At 35.8% G+C, this 10,793-nt stretch overlaps 1 protein-coding gene across 3 annotated transcripts in view; it reads left to right on the top strand.

Moving 5' to 3' along the window:
* The first annotated feature begins 994 nt into the window (after positions 1-994).
* pxylp1 (2-phosphoxylose phosphatase 1) overlaps positions 995-10,793 on the top strand; it is a 41,594-nt gene continuing 31,795 nt past the window's right edge. The window contains exons 1-2 of one of the 3 annotated variants that reach the window (XM_028465778.1): positions 1,014-1,125; positions 3,432-4,109. The gene's annotated coding sequence lies outside the window, so the exon portion shown is untranslated. Of the gene's footprint in view, positions 1,126-3,431; positions 4,110-10,793 lie in introns of all 3 variants that reach the window. The other 2 variants (XM_028465777.1, XM_028465779.1) reach the window with 2 other exon arrangements.

Below are 10,793 nucleotides of genomic sequence, written 5' to 3'. Positions count from 1 at the left end.
CAATAATCTCAGACGGAGCTCAAACCTATATCCCCATTTTCCACTTCATGTTTCAGTTATTGTGTCAAGTTAAAACAACCAGACATGCAAACACCAAAACCATGAAAAATGTGACCCAAAAAAACATTTTAGGGGGTTCTGGGGTGATACTCACATAATTATTCAATCTAGCATTTCATTGTAGAGTGAAATAACTGGCAAATATTAACAGGACATACCTGGTACTATAAAATCCTTTTTTTTTCTTCCAAATTCCGTGTTTTCCACATTATATATATTTTTTAATTCTGGGGTCTTTCCCTGTACTCTGTTAGTGTTATAAAGGGGTATATTTGCAGGTGCAAACTAAAATAGCGTGTGCGGTTTCTGTGGTTTAATTCTATAAGACATGCGCATGATAAATTGGTAAATAAAATTTGGGGGGGGGCACCTTCCACCCCGTGGCCCCGCCCATGTCTAGCAGAAAAAAAATGGATACACAAAATGCTCAGAATTTAAAGTTGTCTCAGAAATGCATTGTGATTGTTGGTATTTCAGTGGCTGACATGTTTATGGGTTTTAGTCCCTTTTTATCAGGGCCGGTGCACTCCACCCTGTCAATGTTGCTCTAGAGAAAAGGTGAAAAGGCTGATTTGTGCATTGTTGGTGTCAGTCCGGTAGGGGGCACACGCGGGTTTTTTTTTAAAGGCTTGCTCCATTGCCATAATGTGCCGTCTCCATGGCCGTCAAAATTCGGTTACCAAGCAGAGAAAACGACTTTTTTTTTCAAAATAAACTACACTAATGTGGTATTTTTTAGTTTTCACTGTTTTTGCTGACGCTGTGATGGTGAAATTTCATTATTACGATTGTGTCATTCAACTACGTTTGTCTGAAACCTTTAAATTGTGAGTTTAAGGGTCAAAACATAGTATACTTGTAATTTATGGTTACATTGTTGTTTTATTTTGGAAGTAAGAACAGGAAGTAGTGTGTCTGTGAGGCAGCTGTCTGCTTCCGTACCAGTCGGTTCCGTCCCACGTAGTGTTATCATACCCATAGTACCAGGGACACCGAGGCGCTGGATTCAAGTGTCTCATCCTCCTCCTCGGTGGTCGGTGGCTCTGAGACCGACAGCTCGTGCAGGTCAGTGAGGTTATTACCGACCCCGGTTGCCATGGATATGATTAATTAGCGTGTGTAGCTTTAGCTTTGGTTGTGTTAAATAGCAGTGATGAACACAGTGGTTGTTGATGTGGCATTTCTTCACTATTTAATGTCTGCTCCGTTCAAAGATTCACACGACGGACTGAAAACACCCAGAAAACAGCAACAAGTAGCGATTAATAAAGCATTTACTGACAGTTTGTCTGCTTTTCATTCATAGGATGAAGAGCAGTAGTTAGCTAGTTAAATGCTAGCTAACTAGTACATAACTATTAAAAATAACACTTCACTTAATGTGTCTTTAAACAACAGTGTGTAGGAGAACCACAGATTTCATTTTAACCATGTAAAAATGTAAACTTACGAGATAAATAAAGTCATACATTTAAGAGAAAAAATATTATTGGGATAATGAATGAATTATTATCGAAATATAAGAATAAATGAATAAGTTAAGATATAAAATGTAATAAGGTAAATACACAAAATAAAATAGGTCATAGAAATAATTTTATGAAATTAAAGTTATAATTTACGAGAATAAATCTTTTAATGAAAAAAATAATGCGTAATATTGTGAAAATAGTCATATTACAAAAATATTTTAACCAAAGTTAAAGACATATGAGAGAAAAAGTAATAATACAATAATAGTCATAATTGTTCAAGATCTAAAGTCATAATTTTTCGAGATTAAAGACTTATGTTAAAGAGGAGACAGGTATTATAAGAATAAATTAATAATTTTAAGAGATACATTTAATATTATGAGAATAAAGTCATACAATAATTTTATGAAATTAAATAGTCATAATATTACAAAAATATTATGACCAAAATTAAAGACTTTGAGACAAAAAAAATATTACAATAATAAAGTCATAATGTTTCAAGAATAGTCATAATTTTTTGAGATTATATATAGACATGTGAAAGAGAGACAGTTATTATAATAATTTTTAGGATACATTTAATATCATGAGAATAAAGTCATACAAAAATGTTTATGAAATTAAAGTTATATTTTAAACGAGAATAAAGATATTATTGAAGAGAAAAAAGGGGGTAATATGAGATATATCAAACATTTTAAGAATATATCAAACATTTTGAAAAAAGAAAAAGAATTTAAAGTGAAAACACTTTAAACACTAAAATTATAAGAATAAAGTCATAATACTACAAAAAAATAAGGTCATAATATTCTAAGGATAAGGTCATAATTTTTCGAGATTATAAGACATATGTTAAAGAGAAACTTGTTTATATGATACATTAACTATTTTAAGAGATAATTTTAAAATTACGAGAATAAAGTAATAGAAATCATTTATGAATTTAATAATTTTATAACAATAAAGACATAATTTAAAGAGAAAAATAACTTATAGAATAAAGTAATATTACAAAAATAGTCATTTATTCTAAGAATAAAGTCATGATTTTACGAGAATTGACATATGTTGAGAAAAAAAACTTGTAATATTATAATAATTTTAAGAGGAAAAAAATAATATTGAGAATAAAGTCATACAAATAATTTTATGAAGTTAAAGTAATAATTTTACGAGAATAAAGGCATAATTTAAAGAGAAACATTTAGAAAAGTATAGAATTGTCATAATATTACAAAAATAAAGTAATATTTTATGAGAAGAAAGTTGTAATATTACAAAAATAAAGTCGTATTTTTTAGATTGGAGTCATAGTTTTAAGAGACAAAGTCATAATATTACAAGAATAGTCATAATTTGAAGAGAAAAAAGTCATACATTTGTTAGAATAAAGTAAAAAAAATTCAATGCATCTTAGTCTTGCTCTTTTTTCCAGTATAGATAAAACTGTATTTTTGGAATGTTACGAATGTATTCTCATAGCAGTACAAGTTTTTTTTTTAATCATAATACTACGACTTTCTTCTCTCTATCTAAAATAAAACAATGGTCTATGTAGCTCTAACAGTCCCTGCTAGTTGATGGTAGTTGATGGTGTGGGTGTTTTTAGCTAGGCTAATTGTTGGGTGGTTCCTGTGTTGGGCTGTTATTACAGCTGCATAAACACTGACTAACTCTGACTGTCTGCTTTATGCTCTGTGAGTGAATCTAGTACATACTCCATCAATGAATGAATGTTCACGATATCCTATGCACTTCAGTCTTAAAAAATTCTGACATTTTTACCAGTTGTTCCTTGATTATCCAGTAGTCACACTGTCAACTTTTAGTTTGATTGGATGAACACTTTTGAGATATGGACTATTTAGTGATACTGTTCGTCCTCACCAGGACATGATGTCCCCCGAGAGACGGGAGGAAGTGGATCAGCAAGAGAAACACCGCTGACATTTCCAAATAATTTATGTGACAGCGTCGGAGGTCTGCGTACCAGCAGCCTCTCACCGACCTGCCCTCGAACACTCCACCCCAGCCTGTCAGGCTGGCATCCGTGGAGATCACCTTCCTGGACGTAACGGTCCCCATGGAGACACCATGTGTCAAGAAATCCGAGGCCCGGCGTAACCAGAACCCTCCATGCGCCATGACGCACAGGGCTGAGCCCATGGGGCCACCCACAGCTGGAATTCCCTCATGTGGAGGTGGCTGCGGCGGATGACGTCATCAAGCCATCATTCCACTAGAGACATAATCTGAACTGAACAGATTTGCCCTGTCAAAGCAGCAGAGACAGTCCCAGAAGACAGTTTCCTGTGTAGGGGACAACATGCTTTTTCCGCATTTGTCACGAACCCTAGGTTGGATAGGTGACGTAACAGAATGCGTGTGCGCTGTGGCCTCCGATTCAGATTGTGCCAAAAACAGCCAATCCTCCAAATAGGTGGCCAAGTGGATGCCCTGCCTCCTCAGCGGGGCCTTCGCGGCTTGCACGAACACCCTCGGACTCAGTGAGGGGCCGAAGGGGAGCACACGGTATTCATAACATATCCACCAGAAAACAAATCTCAGGTACTTTCTGTGAGGTGATTTTACTAAATGTGGAAATAAAGCATCCTTCAGGTCAACAGATGTGAACCAACCTCCCTGACGCACCAGGCGTAAAAAGAAGGCGTGCGTAAGCATCCTGAACTTATATTTCCTGATCATTCTGCCCAATCCTGTTGATCCAGGATAAGGCGAACGCCGGCCCTCCTTTGTTAGGGAGCCAGAAAATACCTGGAGTAAATACCGCTCTGGGACAGTATGGGTGGAGGGATAGAGATCGCTCCTCTGCTCAGCAGAGAGCCGATCTCCTCCTGTAATACACGGGCCGGATCTCCCTGGCCCTGAGTGTGTATTACACCGGCAAAACGGGGAGGGACAGCTGCAAACTGCAGCCTGAGACCCTTCGATATCGTCCGCAGCACCCATGGTGGAGCTGCGATCACTGCCCTTTTTTCTCTTTTAACGGAGAGGGTGGATAAGCGCTCTGGCTTGTTCAACCTGGAAGGAACCGGCCGTGGTATTTTCTATTTATGAGAACACTACTATTAGGGATGTAACGATTAATCGTTAGGCAGTTAAAAATCGATTCATAGGTATCACGGTTGATATCGATTTTCTGACAATTGAATCGCAGTACTTTTTTTAACCAGCAGAGGGCGCCATCCGGAAGTGTTGGCGGTGGGCGGAGTCTGCTAATACTTTCTTTCTGGCCGCCTTCTACTTTTAAATATGTTAATAAATGATTCCTTACCCCTTTAGCACCGAAAGAATATCTGTAATATTACTTGAATATCTGTAAAAGTCACGTTTTTCTATTAGCTCTGTCTGCTAGCATAGCATCTCTTCTTCACTGCAAGATATCTGCATGCCAACCGACCACTGGGTTACCAGCGCCCTCTGCTGGTCCAACCAAATATGACGTAAATCAGTGCAATGACGTTTTTTTTTTTTTTTAAAGTCCATTTGTTAAGGCACAAAATACATTTTCAGTTGCACTTTTAAAAGAAAAAGAACTATTATGCAGTTTTGCATTGTTTATTATAGAACCAGAATTTAAATTAATAGGCTTCATTTTCATTTGTATTATTCCTTTATTTATTTAATTCAAGATTTATTTCTAGTTAAATTGCATTGTTTTGAATTGTTTATCAAGGAATTCTTTTGACAATGAAAAATAAAAGGAAAATAATACAGTATTTTCCCCAAAAAAAAATTTGTCTACAGTCCCATTTTGTAAATGAGAAAATCGTGAGAGAATCGTATCGTGAACCCAGTATCGTGAATCGAATCGTATCGGGAGTTGAGTGAATCGTTACATCCCTAACTAATATGTATTTGTATGTTCAGTTTACAGTGTTTCCTGAGTAATGACTCTAAGCAGATCTACTGAATCAGAGTTTAAAAAAAACATTAAAAAAAAAATGATTGTTGAAGTTTATGAATTGATTCAGAATTGTGGATGATGAGAATTGCGATTCTTACGTGATCGATTTCCCCCCCCCACCCCTACAAGTCCCCCATTTGTCTGACTACTACATTTTGCTCAGAATACAATGAAAAAAACAACTATACAGTAGATCATATTGATGAAATGAATGAGTAATAACACACATTTTAAAGAATCTTATTTTGTAAATAAACAGAATGAAACAGTATTTAGTGCCTCCTGATTAGATTTATTTCTATAGTTTTTTTTTATTTTTTTATCATTTACTGTCATCTCCCTTGTTTATTTTTATTTGATGTTCATTATTCTTTATTCAGTGTATTTATTTATTTATTTTTTATCTTTTTGTGTGTTTTTATTGTCATTTTTGTGTGTTGTTGGTATTGTTTAAATATTTATCTTTGTTTGATTTTGGTGTTTTGTATGTTTCTCTGTTATTTAGTGTATTTTGTAGTGATCTTGTGTGTTTTTCCTCTGTTAGTGTGTTTTTGTTGTCGTCTTGTGTGTTTACTGGTAATAGTGTGTTTTTGGTGTCATTTTGTGTATTTGTTGTTAGTTGTTGTTTTTTTTTATATTATTCAGTATATTTTTTTCATCTTTATATTATTTTGTGTTTTGTTGTCGTTTTGTAGTTGCTGTAATATTCAGTGTGATTATAATTTTTAACTTAAATAAACATTATAAACCCCATATTTATAATGGTTATATAATATTATAATATATAATTAAATTACTTTCGAAAACAGTTTTAGGAAGAATGTTGGTCATCATGTTTGTCTGTTTGTGTACACGATAGTGTCTTCAACTTTTGACGAATTCACTTCAATTTTTTTTTCTAATTGTTTTTTGGCCACAGATGAGACCAATCAATTTGTGAAGGCAAGTTCAAGATCAAGGTCACAAAAAAAATGATCAAAAATTGCAAAATTCCCCTGTCTTTAGCACGGGGAAAATTTCTATTACTCACATCTCCGTCATATCTTCATTGATTCGTTCAAGATTTTGCGGGATGATGTAAGGCTATGACATGCAACATCTGACCAAAAAGGATACGGAGCCGATCCAGATTGATGACTCAGCAGTTTTTGGAAATTGACATCGGAAAGCCCATTTACGAGTTCAAAATTCTTATACAGTTTAAATGAGTTTTGATTTCATTCAAATTGATGGCTTAAAGGGGACATATCATGCTAAATCCACTTTTTTAGCCCTTAAATGCATTTTGTTGTATATTTAGAGTGTTTAGAAGTACAGAAAAGTTCAAATGAGTCTCTTCAGGTGCTCCGTTTATATCTTTATATTCTTTTTGGTCATATTTTTCAATCTTTTTCGATTTTCTATTCTCTATTACGTTTTTGAACATAACGTCACAGTATTTGCAGCGGAACTGCCAAATTAGGACATCGACTCCAGGCCTAACACTTCGAGCAATCCGCCATTTTTATTTCTCACTTTTATTTTGTAGTCCAAGCTCCAGGATGCCGAAGTTAGAGAGGATAAGTCAAAATGTTTGGTTGTTGGATGTAGTAACCCACACGCTTCATTACACCGTCTCCCAGCATCAGAACCTTTTCAAAGTGCCTGGTTGAGTTTTATTTTTCACGGAAATGTACCTACATCTGTGGGTAAGGTCATTTTTGTGTGTGAAGCACTTCAAGGACGACTCCTTCTGCAACCTCCACCAGTATAAAGAAGGATTTGCCAAAAGAATTTGTCTGATTGAGGGTTCAATTCCTTCTATCTTTGGAGACGACGAACAGAGCACTTCGGTAAGCTGTAAATAATGCTAAAAAGTGTGATGATAAGACGTCCCTGTCATTGTTTTGTTAGCATTAGCAGTTGCACCGTCTTCATATGTTAGCGCTGTGTGCTCGTTTTAGATCCTTGATGATATGGCCTACGTGATTTAATTTAAGTCTAAAGTTTTCATTAGTCATTTCATTTTGCCGTTTTTGTCTCTGAAAAGACTGCATTAAAATGCATTTCGTGACGTTAGCTTGGCGCTAGCGTTAGCTCGGCGCTTGTGTTAGCTCACTTGTTAACATTTATATGAAGACATTGTTCTGCAGGTTTATCTTCATTTTCATCTCGAACATGTAAGGCTGGATGGTGTTACGGCAAAATTTGCGGTTGACCTCATTTGGAGACATGATTTATTGCTCTGGTTGAATGATGGAGTCCAGTCGGAGCATTGATGATTTTATAAAAAAGATTTATTATAAACTAAGTAAAAAAAGGACAAAGATGGAACAAAGTGGAACAAAAATTAGTGACCGTCCGGCCGGACGTTCGAAGGCAGAGCCGCTCTGTCTAACAGTTTTAGCTTAAGCTTTTATACAGATATAAGAGAAAGGTCCCAACCCTGAAAGACAGAAAGGGAGGGAGTCAGATGCTCCCACAGTGGAAATGTTGGAGGATGATGAAGACGTGTATATTTTGAGGAAGATTGGGCGCCACTCTTATCTATCCTTGATAGTGTGTGTGTTCGTGTATATCTGCATGTGAGTTTGAGTTTTGGCCCTCAGCAGAGACTGTGTTGCACTGAGTACAATACGATCTGTACTGTTTAATCTAACATGATTCAGCTGTTCAAAAGTGTAAAGAGTAATGGAGTCATTATGTATTAAAACATGACAAATTGTACACATGAACATACATTTGACGATATGATGATGAATATAAAAATGGCCATAACAATGGACAAGTCTTCCACTGTTGACATTTTGTAAACAACGTCTGAATAAAAAGTTTCTGCACCGCTACATAACCGTATCTCTTCTATCAAACTACAAAAATGGCCGAACAGGGTGGAGTTGAACCGAGTATCACCTCTGCAACCTGGAGAGGGGGCGGGGTATGAAGTGTCTCATTTGTATTTAAAGAGACCGCACCAAATTGAGTTGCTCTCAGAAGCACATCAGAAAAGGGGTGGAGCTATAATAATGAGGAATTCAGACCCAAGCATTGCAGTTCTGCTTTATATAGACCACAACTGTATGATTTATATGTAAAAAGGAAGGATTTAAAAGCATGATAAGTGTCCTTTAAAGTCGGGTTGTGATCTCTATTAAAACAGCTAAGAACTAAATTGGGTGTTTTCGAAAGTCTGTGCTGCATGAGCCCTTTTCATTTTTCTTTCTCTCAAGTACCCCTGTAGTGCCTTCTTCATTTTTAATTTGGACCCAACATTGGGTTATTTTACCACTTACAAATATTGAAAATCCTTTACACACGGCCATTGAAGCTTGGCTCTGTGTTTCATAATCATTTATTAGTATTTCACTAGTAACATAAAAAATATAAAAAACCCGTGCATCAGAAAAACATTTATTTTTGAAAACATAATGTTTATTATCATGGTTTTTACGACCCGCATACATTGACAAATACCCCCCCTCACTGAATTGTCTATATCTCAAAAAGTATTTATCTGATCAAACTAAAAATGTACAGTGTGTCTTTTGGAGAATTAGGGAACAATTGGTAATAAAATCTGATTTTTTTTTTTTTTGAGACTCAAGTGCGTGGGCCGTTTGTTGAAATTACCCCTTTATAATTTCCCCACCATACTAAAGTTAAGTTATAGTTGGATATTTTCCCAAAACATGCATGTGAGGAGTCATGTTGGGGCTTGAATTAAAATAATGAGAGAAGAGAAAAAGAAACGGCTCAGATTACTTTTTCTGTCTCTCAACAGTTATTTTTCTATGATCATGGAAAATCTGAGGCCTCAGATCTTCTGTAGAAGGTTTTTGAATGTTTTCAATATGTATTATTATTACACAGTTATCCAGTGATGAAATGATTGGAAGTTAAACTGCTTTGTTCTTACTGGTGCAGCTCCTTTCACAACTAATTCTAAAGGATCCAAACAGAATGTACCGTATTATCCATGGCTGAGGCTTTAATGTTGTGATCTGTTCTCACTGAGCTCTGTTATCTGCACATTTTTATATGTTTGTAGTAATTAATACAGGGCAGTTTGTTCTGGTTTCTTTTGGGCAATTAAAGCACCCCAAAAACGAGCCCTTCCCTCCTTTCACATAATGGTACGGTCTTGGGGTGTAACGATTCATTTTATCAATGATTTGATTCGAATCACGATTCATTGATGCAGATTCTATTAATGGATGATATTGATTAATTGAGAACGATTTGATCTGATACGATTCAGTGACTCTTCAGGCAAAATAATAATGTAACTAAGGATGCCCCCGATCGTCCAGCCGTTTGATCGGTGCCGATTTTGGGGAATTGGCGATCGGCCGATCCTTGCATATGAAACCGATCTTTTCTACCTCTGCAAAGGTCTTAAATTCCGTCATAATGTCAGCCACTGTCCTCTTCTGCTGTGAGTTGACTGACAGACCCGGCCACCTGCTCATGTGTGCATGTGTGTGTTGCCCATGCCTCTGCTACACAGGATAACAACAACAGCACGGTTAGCTTAGCATGTTGGCAGTTTTACTCAAAAAAAGTGAGCAAAGGATTGCATTCTGTAATTTCTGTAATGCTGAAATAAGCCTTGGTGGAACTGCAAACAAAACGCTACCACATTCACCATTTAAGAAGTTACCACACCACTAAGTTTGCAGCATTTGAAGCTAGTGATCAAGCTAATGCTAATGCTAAAGCTATGCTAACGTAAACAGAGCCAGGGTTCCACTGAGATCGCTTATCAGTGAAAAGAGAAAAGCGACTACGAGGAAAATGATGGAGTTCAAATAAACATAAATTTAGACAAGGCATTTGTTTCATTTACTATGTATTTATGCTGATATAACCTACAAGTGCAATTCAGCTACTAGCAGTGTTCATAACACTGGTAGTAGCTGAATAAGAGTTTTAATTAATTTAAGTTAATGTCTAGCACAGACACATGTAGGAGTAGGCGATATGGGGAAAAAAAATCACATCACGACTTTTTCTCCGTAAAATCACGATCACAATACAATTTATTTCAGTCATCATTTAGACCATTTTAAAGTTCTTTACCAATAAAACAAACCAGATCACTTACTTAAAAATGATCGCCCTAAATGGAAAAAAGGAATAAAAGATAATTTAAGACAAGGTCATTTTCAAATGTTTTTTTAAATTGTATGTAAGTAATTTATCAAACTGGTTCTAAGTACAGTTAATGTCAAACAAAAGGTCTGACATGTTCTTATAGTCACACAGTCTTTTTACTTTGTTTAACTAAAGTAGTGTAGCATTAGCATTAGCAACACTTGCTACATAACAAGGCAGCATATCAGTCT

This window comes from Gouania willdenowi, chromosome 13 (genome assembly GCF_900634775.1).
Source record: "Gouania willdenowi chromosome 13, fGouWil2.1, whole genome shotgun sequence".
In the NCBI taxonomy this organism is placed as follows: domain Eukaryota; kingdom Metazoa; phylum Chordata; class Actinopteri; order Blenniiformes; family Gobiesocidae; genus Gouania; species Gouania willdenowi.
This window is presented reverse-complemented; position numbering and strand designations above follow the sequence as displayed.